We start from the raw sequence: 13,090 nt of genomic DNA, 5'->3' as shown, positions 1-13,090 counted from the left end.
AGGTCCTCAGTCTGCCTTCCACGGAGGGAGCAGGGGCTTCTTTGTGAGCTGGCACCAAGCCCCCTGGCTCCATGCTTAGTCCTGGACTCTTCGTTGGCAGCCGTCCATGTTTCTTATCCTTGGGCTGGGCCGCCGTGCAGCTCAGCGGTGCCACCCAACCCTGCTGACCTTGTTGGCATTGTCCCCTTGTGCTTTGCAAATGCCTATGTCATCGTACTGCCACAGGCCTCTCCTCCACCTAGATCTTCCCTGCAAATCATCACCAGGAAAGATTTTAACAATGGAGTCTCCACCTCGTGTTAAGGACTGTCCATGCCCCACCCAACAACCAGAGGGGTGGCGCTTGTGTCTCCTGAGCAGTTCGTGGGCCCGTCCCAAGTGCTCATCCCAGCACCCGCCTTCTCAGACCACTCTCAGCACTACTTGCGTTCGTCAGGGGCCGTCTAAGGAGGAGGCCCAAAGACGGGATCGAATGCAGGGGATTTCAGCAGGGAAATGTCTACGTGGAAGAAATGGGGAGGAGCCATAAGGGCCGGGGGAGCCAGGACCCTGCTGCAAGTGTGACCCTGAATGAAGGGCGAGGGGAAGCAGCATGGGAGACCGCCATGCTATCAAAGAAACATTGGACGAGGCCTCCGGGGATCCCTACGCCAACGTCTTTCCTCAGAGGAGTGTGGGGTCTCCCAGGAGCAAGCCCGCATAGCACCCCAGTCTCTGGAAGCAGCCCATGGCTTTGGCGTTAAATGCGGTGCTAGATGCAGAGTGCGGCTGCCGGGGCCTGGGACAGCCACTTTTCCCACGGCAAAGTCAATTCGTATGCAAGAGAGCGGAACATCACAATGAATACACGGCCTACGAGTCCTCTAAGGAACCCAGCACTAACACGGAAAAGGACATAATTTTTCCAAGGACCTGTGACACAGTCACAAAGGATTAACTGAACTCCAGCCTGGATGACAGAGTGAGACCCTGCCTCCAAAAAAAATTAAAATTAAAAAAATACATTAATTAAAAAAAATTTTTTTTTTTTTTTTTGAGATAGAGTCTCACTCTGTCACCCAGGCTGGGGTGCAGTGGCAGGATCTCAGTTCACTGCAAGCTCCACCTCCCGGATTCACATCATTCTGCTGCCTCAGCCTCCCAAGTAGCTGGGACTACAGGCGTCTGCCACCACGCCCGGCTAATCTTTTTTTTGTATTTTTAGTGGAGACGGGGTTTCACCATGTTAGCCAGGATGGTCTCCATCTCCTGACCTTGTGATCCACCCGCCTCAGCCTCCCAAAGTGCTGGGATTACAGGTATGAGCCACCACGCCCGGACCCTAATTAAAGTGTTTTAACAAAGTTTCATTTTACCCTTCTTGTTTTTTTTGTTTGTTTATTTTTTGTTTTTTTGAGATGGAGTTTCACTCTTGGTGCCCAGTCTGGAGTGCAGTGGCGCCATCTTGGCTCACTGCAACCTCCACCTCCAGGATTCAAGCGATTCTCCTGCCTCAGCCTCCTGAGTAGCTGGGATTGCAGGCGCTCACCACCACACCTGGCTGATTTTGTATTTTTAATAGAGATAGGGTTTCACTTGTTGGTCAGGCTGGTCTTGAACTCCTGATGTCAGGTGTTCCACCCACCTCAGCCTCCCAAAGGACTGGGATTACAGGCGTGAGCCACTGCACCTGGCCTACCCCTTCTTTTATTCTGCATTTTCTTCACCAATTTGTCAACCAGCCAATTTGTCACCAACTTGCCACAGTTATCTTGCACTCAAACTGCACTTAAAAATAAAATTAGAAAACATAAAAACATCTGAAGGGAAAAATCGAAGCTCATCAATCATGGCATTTTTACACAGAGATATACTAGATAAAAGAGCTGTAGAAAGTGTTGCCTCTATGGCCCTCTTGTTTGCTGTTTGTGCACCAGTCAAAACAACTGAGGTTCGTTGGAATATGGTGCGTAATTCAGACTGTGGAATATAATATTCTCTGACTAAAAACTGTTGCGTTGAGTAAAACAAACAAACAAAAAAGTATTTTTTCCCAGCTACTCAGGAGGTTGAAGCACAAGAATCTCTTGAGCCTGGGAGGTGGAGGTTGCAGTGAGCTGAGATTGTGGCCACTGCACTCCAGCCTGGACAACAGAGTTAAGACTCTGCCTCAAAAACAAAAAAACAACAACAAAAAAAACTAATGAATTAAGCATTCAGTGCAAGATATTGGAGACAGAAGGACATAAATATGATAGCAAATAAAGCAATAACTATTAAAAGAATTCAAACTAAATTAAACCTTCCTACGAAGAAAGCTCCAGGGTCACATGGCCTCACCAGCTGCTGCACCAAATATAAAATGCAGAGGCAAAAACCCTGTTAAGCAACTCGAGGCCAAGCAGCCAAATCTTGGCACCCGAGCCCCAGGGGGGCAGTGGGCACAAGGAAGCCTGGGAGTCCAGCGCACACTTGCTTCTGGAACAAAGAGGCGCGACAAAAATAGCAGCGTTTCAAAACATGAATACACAATGAACATTTTAGGCCCAGTCCAGGCACGCAAGCCTGTTTTAACATTAGACAAAATGTCCAAGAATGTCATTTGCTGCATTAACTTCCTTGAATACAATAAAGAAAATCACATAAATGATGTAGAAACATTGTTCCATAATATTTCATAGGAATTTAATAAATGGGGTCATTTCTGCCAGAATGCATTGTGTAAAATGCAAACTAGCTCAAAAGCAATTGGCAAATAAAGGAGTATCAGTATGACACTAGAATTATTCTCCTTTAGACACTTTTCCCCCCAGCATATTAATGATGTAAAAGGACTGAGGTAAGCATTTTCACAATTAAGACAGACGCTTCTCTCAACGCGGGCCATGGCTGGCTTGGTGTCCGCAGGGACTGCTGCTGCACCTGCCCCGATGAGCCATCTGAAGAAGCTGGGGGCACACATGGTAAGGCTGAGAAGTGCCGGGCAATGTGGCTCACACCTGTAGTCCCAGCACTTTGGTAGGCTGAGGTGGGCGGATCACCTGAAGTCAGAAATTCAAGACCAGCCTGGCCAACATGGCGAAACCCTGTCTCTACTAAAAATACAAAAATTAACCGGGCGTGTTAGCGGGCGCTTGTAATCCCAGCTATGCAGGAGGTTGAGGCATGAGAATCGCTTGAATCCGGGAGGTGGAGGTTGCAGAGATCCTGCCATTGCACTCTAGCCTGGGTGACAGAGCGAGACTCTGTCTCCAAAAAAAAAAAATGCATTTCACCCATGGTGGAAAAAAATCATGAAAATGCCTACAATCTGAAGCACACGTTTAAATTTGGGAAAATCTGAAGTGAGTGCCTTTCAGGGCCTCTTTGTTGAAATGAGAATCCTGAGCCAGTATTGAAGGCTGATAAGGGGCAGTTGATAGGTGCCGGGTGGGCATGATGACGGGGACTGAACTTTGCTAATGCTTGTCATTTACTCCAGTCCCAAAATGACACAGCTTTGGAATAAAACTGCTGCCCAAATCTATTTTTCCATCAGCTCTGTTAGTTTTTAGTCCATGCTTTCTTTTGCAGAATAAAAAGTCTTTCCTATTTATGGCATTATAGCAAAAATGTCAATATTAGCATATTATAAATGATAGGGAAGTTCCTTAAGTTAGTAGAGGATGTCTGCAAATCCCCAGAACAAATATCACACAAGTCCTACAAACTTCAAAGATTTATCTTTGAGATAAGGATGATAAAAGAAAAGCCTGCTATCACCACCTGTTTTACATTGAAATTGAGGTCCTAGAAAATGCAGTTAGTCAAGAAAAACACATAAAATGTATGTGAATTAGAAAGGAAGAAATAAAACTCTAATTATTCATATGATAAGGTGCTATGATTGTATATATAAAAAATCCAGATAAAGCTACAAAACATTATTAACATAAGAAATGCATTCAGTAAGGATCCTGGCTATATGATTACTCTTTAACAGTCAATTATATTTCTTCACATCAGTAATAAAAACTTAGAAAAGAAAATGCTTCAAATGGTGTGACATTTACAGTAGCATAAAAATCAAATATCTAGAAATAAATTTAACAAACTCTGTGTAAGACTCTACACAGAGAACTATAAAGTGGTTTTTTTTGGAGAAATTAAAGAAGGCTTACATAAATGGAAGGTTATAGCATGCTTGGAGATTTGGAAAACCCTTGCCTATTATAAAAATATGTAAAGAAAAACTTACATATTATAAAAATGTAAATTCATTAATGGCAAAAACCACAGTTACCTTTGCACCAGGCTAATATTTGGGGAGAATTTACATTTTTATAATGTGTGAGAGTTTTTGTTTACATATGTTTATAATATGTAAGGGTTTTCCAAATCTCCAAGCATGCTATATGGCATACTTTTAATGGCAAAAACCGCAATTACTTTTGCACCAACCAAAATATATCTATAGATTTAATCAAAATTCTGATAGGCTTTCAAAAAATTTTGGATAAACTGGCTCTAAAATTAAGTGAAAATCTAAAGTAAAATAATCAAGAAATTCTTGGAGAATGACAATATGAGGGGTGGAGTGGACACGTGGGCTTATTCTAAAGCTACGGTAAGTAAGATGATCTGGCATTGGTGCAAGAACAGACAGAAGAGCAAAGAGAGAACCGAGAACTAGACCCTGCATCCAGGAACACTTGATGTCCAGCTAAGGTGGCACAGCAGAACAATGAAGAGAGGATGGGTTTTCAAAACAGCAGAGAGGTGGAACTTACCTCTGCCTGTCTCCATGTGCAGGGAGATTATCCATTTAAATGTGAAAAACAACATAATAAAGACCCTAGAAGACCATCAAGGGTGATATCTTTTATTTTATTGTTATTATTTTTCTGAGATGGAGTCTCACTCTTGTCACCCAGGCTGGAGTGCAGTGGCGCCATCTCAGCTTACTGCAACCTCCACCTCCGGGTTCAAGCGATACTCGTGCCTCAGACTCCCGAGTAGCTGGGATAACGGGTGCACACCACCACCCCTGGCTAATTTTGTATTTTTAATAGAGATGGGGTTTCACCATGTTGGCCAGACTGGTCTCCAACTCCTGACCTCAGGTGATCCACCCACCTTGGCTTCCCAAAGTGCTGGGATTACAGTTGTGAGCCACCACATCTGGCTGGTGATATCCTTTAAATCTGGTTAAATCAAGAACTGGTAATAAAGAAAAGGACAACCGCTGAAGACCCCTGCTTCATTGAGATGTTGCGTATCACTTTAGGAAACAACGCTACGACCACTGGAAAAAATGCAGATGACAAATACACATAGGACATTCAAGAGCCATAAAAGCAAAGAAGACTAGAGCAGCTCAACTTCCAAAGAATAACCTTTTCTAGATAGTTGCTCTAAATGGCCAATTTTCTCCTGGGGGCCCATCTTGGGAGAGGGCCGAGGGTTGGGGTTGGCCTGGGTGTTGGGATTCTGCTAGGGAAAGAGAAGCCAGTGGTGACGTTGCTGAGTCTTGTGGGGCTGGTGGGGAGTGGTGGGAGGCACAGGGCAGAGCTGGTTGTGGCCGCTGGACACTTGTCCAGGTTTAGGGTGGCCCGCAGCACGGGGATGTCGGGTTGGGAACTGTTAAGAGGCTGAGTGGGCCAGGCGAGGTGGCTCACGCCTGTAATCCCAGCACTTTGGGAGTCTGAGGCGGGCGGATCACGAGGTCAGGAGATCGAGACCATCCTGGCTAACATGGTGAAACCCTGTCTCTACTAAAAATACAAAAAATTAGCTGGGCGTGGTGGCGGGCGCCTGTAGTCCCAGCTACTAGGGAGGCTGAGGCAGGAGAATGGCGTGAACCCAGGAGGCGGAGCTTGCAGTGAGCCAAGATGGGGTTTCACCATGTTGGCCAGGTTGGTCTCAAACTCCTGACATCAGGTGATCCACCCACCTTGGCCTCCCAAAGTGGTGGGATTACAGGTCTGAGCCAGTGCACCTGGTTTAACCAGATTTAAAAGATATCACCGGCCAGGTGCGCTGGCTCAGACCTGTAATCCCAGCTCTGGGCGACAGAGCAAGACTCTGTCTCAAAAAAAAAAAAAAGAGGCTGAGTGAACTCCTCTCTTGTGGCCCCATGATTCGTGAGTCCCTCTGGAGACAGTGGCTTGCCCCCAGTGCGCGAGGCCCCCGGGATTCCCACCCAGATCTCCAGCCAGAGCGAAGAGCAAAGAGCAAAACCTCTGCCGGGAAGACGGAATCTGCGTCCTCTTTCACGGCTTAGGGGAAACATTTAAGGGCACAGGAGCGTTCTGCCCCAAATCGGTAACACACTAGAAGCGACTGACTCAGAAAATCTCAAATCCAATCCTGAGCAAACGCAGTCAAACGAATTCCTCAAACAAACTGGGTTGAAACCGTCAAGCCCTCCCATGCGATCCACCTAACAGAAGGAGAAAATCCTCTTCATAAGAAAACAACAATTTGTCTTTAATAAATTAATACATAATGTTTAGCCTCTGAAGTTCTTTTATGCATAATGTATGAAATGCAAAAATAAATAGAGACATGAAAAGAAGATAAATGCATCCAATATCAAGAAAATAAATTTAGCAGGATGGCTACCTGTTGTAAAAAACGAAGAAAGAAAAGAAAGCCAGACGGTAAGAGGCAACCACTTCTAATGTATATGTTGGAGTTAGCAGACATGCATTAAAAGAACTATTATACATATGTTTTGAAGACAGAGGAAAAGATGAACAAAATACCTGAGAAGATGAAGAATCTCATCAGAAAATTGAAATCTAAAAAACAATGGTATAAGCATTGTTAAACTAATTATTTCTAAAATTTGAAAATCCATTGGATGAAAAAACAGAATATAGCTGTGCGATGCCCACATATACTTTCTGAGAGTAGGTCCTGAGATATTTCCACAAGTTACATTCTAAGGTAATATTTCTTAAAGTGTTTGGCAATAATCAAGATATAATTAAATTTTGCTTAAAATATACAATGTATAGAAAATGTTGGATTAAGCAACACTCCACAGGTTTCTAAGCAACATGTCTTTTGTGAGTTTTGCTTTACCTAGCTAATATGTATTATGAATCTTCAGAGAAGGGTTCTTAACATATTCTTTTGCTTTCCTTCACACAAGCCAAGAGTCCTAATCAAGATTTTCTGCAATCAACTATGATTCTTCTAAAAACGTGTTGGGTATATTCAATAATATGCTGAACATAGCAGAAGACTGAATTAGTAAATTCAAAGAAAGATGAATAGAAAATATACAAATCAAAGACAACCTTTCAAGGGACAATCAGTCAATATAACTGACTGATTTTATAAGTTAGTTGATTTCTCATTAGAAACAATGGAAACCATAAGAGAACAGGATGACAGCGTGTTGTTGTTTTTTTAAAAGAAAAAGATGGCCAACCTAGAATTCTATAGTCAACAAAAATATCCTTCAAAAATAAAAGCAAAGACCATTTCAGACCAGCCAGGCTGTTGCAGGAAACACTTAAGGGAGATTTTTGTGCTGAAAAAAAATTGTCCCAGATAGAATGCGGAACTTCAAAGCAGAATACAGTGTCCTGGAAAGGCTGAGTAAGTATGCAAGTCACTACACGGAAAAAGAGAAAGAGAGAGAGAGCCAGAAAGACTGGGTATTTAAAACAATGAGATTACAGATGTTTACAACATATATAGAAGTAAAATATAAAATGGCAATAGCACAAAGGGGAGGAGGAAGTAGACGCGGTTAAATTTCTGTAAAATGCCTGTACTGTTTTTGGGAAGTGGTAAAAATACAACTTTCTTTAGACTGTAACAAGCCAGTAATTCCTGTTGTCATATTATAACTCCTAAGAGATTAATACAAAAGTGTATAGCTAAAAATCTAATGGAGATAAAATGAAATAAAAACATTTGATTTGGCTGGGCGCGGTGGCTCACGCCTGTAATCCCAAACTTTGGGAGGCCAAGGCAGATGGATCATGAGGTCAGGAGTTTGAGACCAGCCTGACCAGCCTGGTGAAACCCCATCTCTGCTAAAAGTACAAAAAATTAGCCAGGTGTGGTGGCAGACGCCTGTAGTCCCAGCTACTCGGGAGGCTGAGGCAGGAGAATTGCTTGAACCCGGGAGGTGGAGGTTTCAGTGAGCTGAGATCCCGCCACTGCAGTGCAGACTGGGCAAGAGTCCCAAACAAACAAACAAACAAACAAACAAACAAACAAAAATTTGATTCATCTAACAAAAGGCAGAAAAGAAATGAGGAAAAACAAGTAAGTCGAGGAAAACATTGCAAAACAAAGGTACATTTAAATCTAACTATATCATAATTATATTCAATGTTACAATAAGTGGATAGTCACTGCAGTTAAAAGTCAAATTGGTCAATCCAGCTTTTAAAAAAATGTTGTCTATAGCAGGGCACAGTGGCTCACGCCTGTAATCCCAACACTTTGGGAAGCTGAGACGGATGGACTGCTTGAGCTTGGAAGTTCAAGACCAGCCTAGGCGACACTGCAAGACCCCATCTGTACCAAAAATAAAAAAATTAGCCAGGCTTGGAGGCATGTGCCTGTGTTCCCAGCTACTCAGGAGGCTGAGGTGGGAGGATCGCTGAAGCTCTGGAAGTCGAGGCTACAGTGAGCCATGATTGTGCCACTGCACTCCAGCCTGGGTGACAGAGCAAGACCCAGTCTCAAAAATAAATAAATACAGCCTGGCCAACATGGCTAAACCCCATCTCTACTAGAAATACAAAAACTAGCTGGGCATGGTGGCACACGCCTGTGATCCCAGCTACTCGGAAGGCTGAGGCAGGAGAATCGCTTGAACCTGAGAGGCGGAGGTTGCAGTGAGCCGAGATCGCACCACTGCACTCCAGCCTGGGCGACAGAGCAAGATTCCGTCTAAATAAATAAATAAATAAATAAATAAATGGTTGTTTACAAAAGATATAATTAAAGGATATAGACAGATTGGAATGGAAATATGATATAGCTTACAAACATTACCCAAAAGAAAGCAGAGGTAGTTAAATAAACATCAGAAAACAAACTTAATAAAGGAAATATTGCTACCAATAAAACGAATCACTTGATAATTTTAAAAAGATCAATCAAGAAGACATGACAATTCTAAACTTCCATTCATCCGATAACATTGCTTAAAATATGCAAAAGCAAAGCTTGACAGTGGCAAGGAGACATAGACAAATCTACAATCAGAGTTGGAGGCTTTAATCCACCTCTCCCAGCAACTGATAGGACAATTAGACTGAAAATGAAATCAGCAAGGTGGGAGAAGTTTTCAACAACATAATTAACCACTGGAAATAATTAAAATTTATAGCCAATAACTGGAAAATAAACATCTTTTCAAGTGCACATAGACACAGTTACAGGAACAGACCAAAATCTGCTTCAAAAAGAAGCCTCATGCATTGTTAAAGGATTGAAATGATCTAGGGTGTGTTCCCTGACAATAGTAAAAATAAAGCTGGATACTGAGAACAGAAAGATAACTACAGGCCGGGCGTGGTGGCTCATGCCTTTAATCCCAGCACTTTGGGAGGCCAAGGTGGGCAGATGACCTGAGGCCAGGAGTTTGAGACCAGCCTGGCCAACATGGTCTCTATTAAAAATGCAAAAAATTAGCCGGGCGTAGTGGTGGGTGCCTGTAGTCCTACCTACTGGGGACGCTGAGGCAGGAGCATCGCTTGAACCTGGAAAGCAGAAGTTGCAGTGAGCTGAGATCGCGCCATTGTACTCCAGCCTGGGCGAGTGCAGAGCGAAACTCTGTCTCAAAGAAAAAAATAATAATAATAACTATAAACATCTGAATGTCTGCTGGGCACGGTGGCTCACGCCTGTAATCCCAGCACTTTGGGAGGCCGAGGTGGGCGGATCACGAGGTCAGGAGATCGAGACCAGCCTGGCTAACACGGTGAAACCTCATCTCTACTAAAATAACAAAACAATTAGCTGGGCGAGGTGACAGGCGCCTGTAGTCCCAGCCGCTCGGGAGGCTGAGGCAGCAGAATGGCATGAACCCAAGAGGCGGAGCTTGCAGTGAGTCGAGATCGTGCCACTACACTCCAGCCTAGACGACAGAGCGAGGCTCCGTCTCAAAAAAAAAAAAAAATCTGAATGTCTGCAAATTAACCAACAAGTGTCTATGTAATCAAGGATTCAAAAAAGAAATCAGGATAGAACTCAGAAACTATATTGAAACAAATGATAATAAAACATATATAATATCAAAACTTGTAGGATATTTATGGGTTTAAATTAATTCATTATATTATGAAAGAAGAAAAGTTAAAAAAAATTATTGACCAAAGAGGCTGGAGGGAAAAAGAGCAATTTAAACCCAAAGAAATTACAAGAAAGGGAATAATAAAGTTAGGAACAAAAATTAATGAAATGAAAAGCAGACACACAATAGAAAGATCCACAGGCAAACTTTTCTTTTTTAAATAAGTATATTGATAATTATCTACAAGACTGACCAAGAATAAAGAGAATCAAAAGTTGTCAAGAGTATGAATTATGATGACCAGAAATGACAATGTGGGTACAGACATCCAAAATGGAATAAAAATATGCCATGAACAACTTTATGTCAATACATTTGGCAGCTTTGATGAAATGGAAAAATTCCTTGAAAAACATTACCAGTTATGAAGACTTAATACAGATAGTATTCCCACAGGAATGAAGACAGTCCGATGTTGCTGTAAAGTCAGATAAATAGACCAGTGGGACAGACTGAAGTCCAGAAACATATGCACCACATCTCTATGGTCACCCAACCAACCACTGAGGGCCCCTGCAACTTAGTGGGGGAAAGATGGTCTTCTCCATGAGTGACATGGCAGCACTGGGACGTCTATATGGGAAGAATAAAAATACCAACATTGCCCTGAGTTGGTTCAGGTTCTCTGGCAGCAGAACCTGAAGTGAGAAGATCCACATGTCTATAATTTACTGGGGACATGCTCCTAGGAAAATGTGGGAAGGAAAGAAAGATTTCAGGAGAGTGGGGGTTTCTGTGCAGGCCCAGCTTCTGCCTAATCAATGGCAAGTCTTGATCATGGATCATAAGTTTATCTTGATGCAGACAGGGGAGCTTGGCTTTGGAACTCCAGCCAGAAACAGCAGTGACTAAAGGCTATGAAAGGGATATAACGTCCAGATACAGGGTCTTCCCAAGTACCGTCTCAGCCGTGGACTCTTGGAGACAGATGCACACTGAGGCTGGGGGTGGGGCACAGAGGAACAGTGGTATCACCCAAGTGGACCTGGGTGGTGGACCTGGGTGGAGGACCTACAGTGTCCTCGGCACCCCCAACCTCCCACCTCACATCATACACAAAAATTCATCCAAGGCGGAGCACAGACCTAGATCCGAAAGGCAGAACAATAAAGCTATTAAGAGAAAAGCTTCATGACCCTGAAGTGAGTTAAAAAAAAAATAAAGAAAGAAAAAAGAAATTAAAAATTAACAGGACATGAAAAACATCAGTCATACAAGATAAAAATTATAAATGGAATTTAATTAAAAATAACTTAGTTATCAGAATATAACATTAAGAGAGTGAAAAGGCAAACCACAGAGTGAGAGTGTGCCTAATTACATTTGTCTGGAACGGTTCCTCAATCTTTCCTTGACATTCATGACCTCGACACTTCTGATTACAGGCCAGATCTATTCTCATGATCCCTCAGTTTAGGTCTGTCTGGTGTTTGACTGTGCATTTTTGGCAGGATATTAGTCAGCTCAGGTTGCCACAGCTAATACAACTGGGTGCCTGAAACAAAAAAAAATTATTCTTTCTCAGTTCTGGAAGCTGGAAGTACAAGACCAAGATCAAGGTGCTGGCAGATTTGGGTCCTAGTGAGGGCTCTCTTCCTGGCCTGCAAATGGCCGCCTTCTCACTGTGTCTTCACAGGCCTGGAGGAGAGAGGGAACACGCCCTCTGGTGTCTCTTCTCATAAGGACACGAACCCCATCATGAGGTCCCATCCTCAGTACCTCATCTAACCCTGATCAGCTCCCAAAGGCCCTGTCATCAATACCATCACAGTGGAGGTGACACAAACATTCAGTCCTTAACAAGTGGAAATATCACAGAAATGACTTTGTTCTTCTCAGTGCATCCCATCAAGTGGTGAACAGTTTCAATTTATCTGGTTGTTGATGACTTCACTTTGATCATTTGATCAAGGTGATGCCTGCTGGGCTTCCCCACCTGTAAACTTACCTCTGAAGGCATAAAGTCATAAAGTTTCTTTGTGATTGTGATGACTCTTCAGGAAGTCTCTTTGGAACTAAAGATCCCTGTGGTTGTTCAACTACCAGTTTATTGATGTATTAACATCAGTGTATTAAACTCGGGTTCCTATTTTATGCAATAAACTGTAATCTTGACTAACATTATTGGCTTTGATGCTCAAGTTGTCCCATGGCGTGGCCAGTGGGAAGCGACTTCTGCATGTTTTCTGCATGTCCTCGCCCTGGCTCATCCTGTCCCTGACCTGTCTCAACCTGGAATCAACTGCTTCCCCAGGGAGCCCCAGGTCCTGTGGGTGGTGAGTGGTATTTAGGGGCCAGGGTCTGCCACTGGGGGGTTGCTGCTTCCAGAGCCTCTTAGAGGAAGGAGCTGGAGAATAAATGGATTCCTCCAACTCCAATCCAACACCGCAGGCTGCGTTCTAGTTTCATCCCTTTCAATATTTGTCACTCTCTTTGCCCACAGTGAGAAAGTGGACTTCCATTAGCTTTAATATCTTTACTTCTTTTACTGACCCTCTGGGTGTAACCACCTCCCTCCCATTGCCACTGCCCATCTCCCTGCATATGCCCTTCTCATCATGCATGGCTCTGGCCCCCTCCTTGCAGCCCCTCCTCTCCATGCCCAGTCTCCTGCCCTCCTCCTCGAGTGCCTTCCCCACAGGGATGCCCCCACATTCTCCTCTCTGTGCAGCTTAGTCCACAATAAAAATTACTAATCACCACTGCTCACTTGCCCTTCCCAGAGCCAGTTTTCTTCTGGAGATATTCTATTCTATGCATTGGAATTATTTATGAATAAATGTAAGGATAATTTCTCTCGCA

The sequence above is a fragment of the Hylobates moloch genome, unplaced genomic scaffold (genome assembly GCF_009828535.3).
Source record: "Hylobates moloch isolate HMO894 unplaced genomic scaffold, HMol_V3 SCAFFOLD_5, whole genome shotgun sequence".
In the NCBI taxonomy this organism is placed as follows: Eukaryota; Metazoa; Chordata; class Mammalia; order Primates; family Hylobatidae; genus Hylobates; species Hylobates moloch.
The sequence above is the reverse complement of the archived record's forward strand: the minus strand, read 5'-3'. Positions refer to the sequence as shown.